Source organism: Narcine bancroftii, chromosome 4 (assembly GCF_036971445.1).
Source record: "Narcine bancroftii isolate sNarBan1 chromosome 4, sNarBan1.hap1, whole genome shotgun sequence".
NCBI lineage: Eukaryota > Metazoa > Chordata > Chondrichthyes > Torpediniformes > Narcinidae > Narcine > Narcine bancroftii.
Genome location: NC_091472.1, coordinates 265,084,295 through 265,091,783, shown reverse-complemented (window position 1 = coordinate 265,091,783; position 7,489 = coordinate 265,084,295).

The window sequence follows — 7,489 nt, the reverse complement described above, 5'->3', positions numbered from 1 at the left end:
ATAAAATTACCAAGTAGATACAGCTCTGGGAGGCCACTCCTGTTAAGCTGGTTAATTTTTCTGTGATGTCTTGCCAAAATGGCTTCATCTTTACGCATGTCCACGTAACATGTAAAAAAGTTCCTGTTTCAGTCCCACATCTGAAACACATTTATGTAATTTCTGTGGGGTAAGATATAATTGATGTAAAAAATTATACTGAACCAATTCATATCTTGTATTTATAATTGATGTCATGCTGTCCTTACACCAATCTGACCAGCTTCTTTCTGAAATCACCACACCCAAGTCTGACTCCCATCTTTCCCTGGTTTTGCACTTTTGCTCTGGAGGGCATTCTTTGGAGCGTAGAAGGTTGAGAGGGGATTTGATAGAAGTATTTAAGATTATGAAAGGGATAGACAGAGTGGATGTGGATAGACTATTTCCGTTAAGAGGAGGAAAGATTAAAACAAGAGGACATGAGTTAAGAATTAAGGGGCAGAGGTTTAGAGGTACATGAGGGGGAACTTCTTTACTCAGAGAGTGGTAGCCGTGTGGAATGATCTTCCTGAAGAAATAGTGGCGGCGGAGTCAATTGTATTATTTAAGAAAAAGTTGGACAGGTAAATGGATGAGAAGAAGATGGAGGGTTATGGGCATTGTGCAGGGAAGTGGGACTAGAAAGGGGTGTTTGGTTCGGTGCGGACTAGAAGGGCCTAATGGCCTGTTTCCGTGCTGTAATTGTTATGTTATATGTTATGTTACATGTATAGTAAAACTTCTGATAATCCGGCACTCTCAGAAGATCTTCGTCAGAGTGGAATTTCACATTTTCCAGATTATTGGACTTTATATGTCAACCTGCTTTCATTTCAAATTTCTTTAAATTATCATACGGTAGTATAATTTTTTTTTTAATTTTTAATTTTTCACACTATAAACCATATTAACCAAAATACACACAAACTTTTCCCTCTTGAATATACACAGTGTCATTTTAGGTGTGAAGTACAGTTGATGCAAGAAATTGTATTGCACCAACCTGTACCTGGCATTAATAACAGCTGTCATGGTGTCTGAACACAGATCTGACCAGCACCACTCTTGGATTGCTGTGCCCAAGTCCGACTCCCATCTTTCCCTCGACCTGTGAAAGCCTGGCCTTGGGCCCTCACTTTGGAATATGAAATCCATCATAGAAATAAACTTACGCATATTCCCCCTTTGAATTAGAATCTCCATGTCATTAAACATGGACAGGGTCATAGATGGTCCCATTTTCTCCCTTAAAAAAGATCTCAGTTGCAGATAGCAGAAAAATGTTCTATTAGACAAATCATATTTATTCATCAACTGCTTGAATAACATGGGCTGCCCTCACTTGTAACAATCTTCGATGCACCTGATCCCCTTCTGGCACCAGGTGACCATGATCTTACTGTCTAGAGTCATGTATTTTCCAAAACATTAATTTATTCTTTGCCATGTCTGATGTACATGCTTTAGTGTGGGGTTATCTGTTTTATTAAATTAATTTAGTGTCCCATTTATATATAAACTCTGATGTTATCTTTTCACCTACCACATGTAATCCAATTTGTGCCCAGGAAGAGGTGGGGGGGGGGGGGGGTGGTGACAGAGTTTGAGCTTCTTGACCTGCACTGAGGGAATAATGGCATTGAAGAATGAGCTGTAGTCGATGAAGAGTAGCCGTAAGTAAGAATTGCTGTTTTCAGTTGATCCAGACCTGTTTGGAGAGCCAGTGATATTGCATCTGCTGTGGAGTGAATGTGATGGTAGGCAAATTGCAGTGGATCCAGGTCTTTGCTTAATTTTTCTTAAACTCAGGAGATTTTTAGCAAGTTTGAAGTTCAAATTCAAATATATCTTGAAGTCTTGACTGGAAGCCTTCCTGACTGCACCATCCTCAACTGAGTGCTAAATGATTTGGGTAGCAAAGTAATTTGATTAATGAAGCAGAACTGGAGAAGCTGTCTGTTAACACCAGCACTCGGATTTCCAGAGCCTCTGCTTGGACACTGAAGGCAACTGGTCAGAAACTGGACCATATGTCTGGACATCTGGGTCACTTCCGTGTAGACAGTAGAATGCTTCTTTACTCTTAGTGATCAACCTCTCAAAGCATTTTATCACAGTAGAAGTTAGTGTTACTGGGTGGTAGACATTTAGGCAGCTCACGCTATTCTTCTTGAGTTTCGGGAGGATTTGACGCCCTTTTGAAGCTGGTGAGAACCTCTGACTGCCGCAATGAGACGTTAAAAATGTCCTTGAACACTCTGGCTAGTTCGTTGGTGCAGAGATTCAGTACCCTGCCAGGTACACCCTATTGAATGATGTTCTGAAGTTGCTTTCAGAGACAGATATCACAGGGTCCTCGGCCTTTTTATGGATTCTAGTAGGCACTGTTTGGTTCTTCTTCTCAAAGCAGGTATAGGTGTTCAGTTCATCGGGTAATGAAGCATCACAGCCATCTATAGTGCTCGCCCCTGGCTTTGTAGGCTGTAATGGCCTGCACTCCCTGCCATAGCTGGCAGGTATCTGTCTCTGTCTCTCGCTTCCTCCGGAATTGTCACTTTGCTTCAGAGGCTCTTGAATTCTAAAAATATATGTGGATAGTGTATCGTAGACCTTTACAGTATATGTCTTTATATTTTAATATTTCAATGCGTTTAACTTCTATTCTAACTTCTATTTATGTAAATATGCTCCATGGTCTTGGTGAAATGCTATCTCGTATTTACAAGGTATGAGTGATCAATAAAGGTGACTTGACTTGAGATGGCCTTCCGCCGGTCGTACCTAGAATCCTTTGGACAGTCTCCAATGCCAGTAAATCCTTCTGTCAAAAGAAAGCAAAGACTGTGCAAAATTTACCAGAAGTACCCTCACCAGCATCTGCACAATTTAACAATACTTCCCTTTTTTTCTAAATTGCAATCCAAAGTATCTTTTTTTTAGGGAAGGAAACTAAAATTGTACACAATTCACCAAGACCACACATGTCTGAGGAAAAAGCAAGAGTCATTTAAGGGAACATATTTCAGAAAAAAAATCTCTCTAGCATGAGTGGATTTTATAGTTTGCCATCAATGGTTATGGGGTGAAGGCTGGGGAGTGATTAAATGGTAGAGCAGACCCGACGGGCTGATTGGCCTACTTCTGCTCTTATATCTTGTGATTTTGTAAAGAGAGTCACCTTCTTGGTGATCCTATCTATCTCATTTCCAATCAGGTTTAATTCATCTTTTTATTGAAGGTGAACTGGCAGTCCACCAGACATGCCAGCAACATATTCCAAAGACTCCCTTCTCTTTGAGGAACAAACAATCTCACAGCTGCAGAAACAACAAATTTACTTAGATTGGATGATATTCCCTGTTCCTCATAAACCATTAAACTAAAATATCTATTAATAAGATATTATTTTATTTAATCGATCTCCATTAAGTTACCAGCTGAGTCCATTATGCTTTGAACATAAGGCCTTTTAGCATCACATACAATATTCTTTTATTCCCCAGCCATATGATTGTGGCTATTAGATATCAAATCTGCTTGGTCCTAAGTTCATGGAAAAATTAGTGTACAACCCAGAATATGTCAGGTATATTTTCTGTAAGTTTTGCATTGTGGCCAATTTGCCTTTTGGAAATTGGCAGAATGCTTTCATTTCAGAGCTTCAAAAGTTGTTGAACAATTTGGAGGATTAATTCCAGTAGTTTGGCTGGATCAGAAATCCCACATCCAAGATGGCTCTCTAACACGTTTCACTATCCAATTTCCCCCATTTGATTTGCACCTTAATTGCATTTTTAATTCCTTCTCTCCTCTTTCATTGAATTTTACCGCTATTTTCTAAATATGGAACTAGCAAAGCTTTATTATACACACAGCTGTTGTAAATGTGGGTTTATTGCTAAAACAGCTGCCCAATATTTTCAATTGACCTGCTATGTGTCACTCGTTTTACATCAAGGATTTAAAAAAAAGAGCCTTGTTGCTGATTTTTCAAACTCAGGAGGTTTTATTTTAGCAAGTTTGAAGTTCAAATTCAAATATATCTTGAAGTCTTGACTGGAAGCCTCCCTGACTGCACCATCCTCAACTGAGTGCTAAGTGATTTGGGTAGCAAAGTGATTTGATTAATGAAGCAGAACTGAAGAAGCTGTCTGTTAACACCAGCACTCGGATTCCCAGAAGTTCTGTTTGGACACTGAAGGGAACTGGTCAGAAACTGGACCATATGTCTGGACATCTGGGTCACTTCCATGTAGACAGTAGAATGCTTCTTTACTCTTAATGAGCCAACATCTACTTTGTTGACTCTATTTACCAGTTTGTTCAACGTTCCATCCAAGTGGATGAGCTTTTGTCAGGAAATTCTTTTCACTGAATTGAAGTTTTCACCAACCTGGTGATGATCATTGTTTTTATTTAAAATGCAGAACGTAATGAATTATTTTAAATGGAGCTTTGTCACTTTGTACAAGCTTCACAGTCTGATATCGGGAAAATAATGCTGAACCTTTTCAACCTTAACTCAAAATGGATTGGACCAAAAAATAAATTGTGTGTGTGTGTGTGTGTGGGGGGGGGGGGGGTGTGTGTGGGGTGGGTGTGTGTGGGGTGGGTGTGTGTGGGGGGAGTGTGTGTGGGGTGGGTGTGTGTGGGGGGGGTGTGTGTGGGGGTGTGTGTGTGGGGGGGGGTGTGTGTGGGGGGGGTGTGTGTGGGGGGGTGTGTGTGGGGGGGTGTGTGTGGGGGGAGTGTGTGTGGGGGGGTGTGTGTGGGGGGGTGTGTGGGGGGGGTGTGGGGTGGGGGGGTGTGGGGTGGGTGTGTGTGGGGGGAGTGTGTGTGGGGGGGGTGTGTGTGGGGGGGGTGTGTGTGGGGGTGTGTGTGTGGGGGGGGTGTGTGTGGGGGGGGGTGTGTGTGGGGGGGTGTGTGTGGGGGGAGTGTGTGTGGGGGGGGTGTGTGTGGGGGTGTGTGTGTGGGGTGGGTGTGTGTGGGGGGGTGTGTGTGGGGGGGTGTGTGTGGGGGGAGTGTGTGTGGGGGGGTGTGTGTGGGGGGTGTGTGGGGTGGGTGTGGGGGGGGTGGGTGTGTGTGGGGGGGTGTGTGTGGGGGGGTGTGTGGGGGGGTGTGGGGGGGGTGGGGGGGTGTGGGGTGGGTGTGTGTGGGGTGGGTGTGTGTGGGGGGAGTGTGTGTGGGGTGGGTGTGTGTGGGGTGGGTGTGTGTGGGGTGGGTGTGTGTGGGGTGGGTGTGTGTGGGGTGGGTGTGTGTGGGGGGAGTGTGTGTGGGGGGAGTGTGTGTGGGGGGGTGTGTGTGGGGGGGTGTGTGGGGGGGGTGTGGGGGGGGGTGTGGGGGGGGTGGGGGGGTGTGGGTGTATAAAGTGTTAAATATAATGCTACATTTTAAAAAATGCTTTGCTGCTGAATTCTTAATGATTAATAATTTTTGATATGCATTGGGGCATTTAGTAAAGTGGAATCATTAAATCTAAATTGTGCCTTGTATGATTGTGCCTTGTTCTGAAGTCCCAACTTCCCCTCTTTGACCTTAACAAAAATCTGTATTTTTAAAAAAATTAAAAAGACTATTGATATTGGAAATGTGAAACAAAAGCAGAAAGTGCTGGAAAATCTCAACAAATCAGGCAGCCTCTGTGGAAAGAGAAATATTTTGGGTCCCTGACCCTTCGTCAGAAACCAGGAAAGCAACATTTAGGAAGTTGAGGTTTGTTCCAAATGAAGAATTGCCATATTTCTCAGTGAATTAAATCCAATTTGTATGAGTAGAGTCTACTTTTCTTTGCCGATTAATGGTCTCATATTTGATTAACATCAGCAATGTGGATATAAATGTGGAAGGTTTGCAGAGAAATCAAAGAAGTGGTTTTGTTGATAGTGAGGGGGGCAGTTGAAGGCAACAGGATGATATTGGTCAGATGGATGGAGCTATGGCAGGTGGAAATTCATCTTGATAACTGCCAAGCAAGGGATTTGGGAGGAATATTAAGGGCAACAAATTCACAATGAATGGCAAGGCCTAAAGAAGGATTGAATCCAAGGATCCCCAAAGATGACAGTGCAAATAGAAATGGTGTGGAAGAAGAAGGCATAGGGACATGTACTTTCATTAACTTAGACACTGAACATAAGAGCAAAGAGGTTAAGGTAGAGTTTTAGGTTACAGCTGGAGTACTGTGAACATTTGTGGTCACTACATAATCAGAATAATGTAATTACAATGGAGAGGGAGCAGAGGAGATTTGCTGCCTGGGATGAAATGTTTTAATTATGAGGAGGGACTGGAGATGCTGAATTGGTTTTTCTTGGAGAGGATGTATACAAGATTATGAGCAGTATGGACAGTGTAGACCTTTCTCTTTAGGAAATTAACACTTCTCAGGAATGAAGTCAAAACTAGAGAACATTCAAACACAACGGTAGTTCCCACATAAATATTCCTGGCTGAGGATTTTAAAATCTTTTATTTGTTTTCCAGCATTAATTATATGAGGCTAAGAAATATCTCAGATAGCAACAATTACAAATTGCCTTCTGGAATAATTTTTAGGCCTATTCTTTGGTCTAATCTGCTCCAGACTCAATGGTACTTTTACTTCTGGCTGGCATCCAGCTCCAATGCCAAGAAAAGATATAAGCGCACTGCCACTTTGATACCCAATATTTAACAATTTAAAAGCTTTGCTTATTTTTGGGCAAACCCACATCTTCTAACAGCTGTCCAGTTAGCTTTTCGCATCTCATTACGAAGTGATTATCTCAGTTACATTTCAATCTGTTGGTCGGCCTCCAGATCCAAGAGAACATTTTAAATACCCAGTATTTAACCAGCCACCTTGTATGCAATATAATGTGAGCAACAAATACAAAAATTGCCTATGAGCAATTCTACTTTGACTGGAAATCTGAAATGATTGGTTTAAGTGCTCTGCATTTGACCATCCAGTTCCCAACGGCAGAAATCAACTGCACAGAATTAATCCTAATCAACACAGTTTGGCATTAATTTGGTCTGTTGACAATTTAATCACATATGTTGAAATGATGACTCTCTCTATTGGCCCCCAGCAAGGAACTACTCTGATAAAGTTCAATATAAAGGATTTTCTTTTCAGAATGATGATTTTTTTTCACGCTAAGATACCCTTTGGATATTCAATGCATGGAATGGGAGAGGTGGCAAATACAAGAACATGGGTTTCTCTAAGATTCAGTTGTTATATGATGTAAGTCTTGAACCCCAAGATTTGATATTTTTATGATAATATCTATTCTCTTGTACTTAAGGTAATATTTATCAAGGTATTTGGACCAACATCCATCTGATTGTTTAGATATTCTTGACAAGAGTTTGTTGCACACTAAGATTTTTTAAATCTTAATTATAAACTCTGAGGATTTTTTAGTTTCCTATTTTCCTAAATAATGCATAAACATATTTTAAAAGTAATTCACACTCTGGAGAA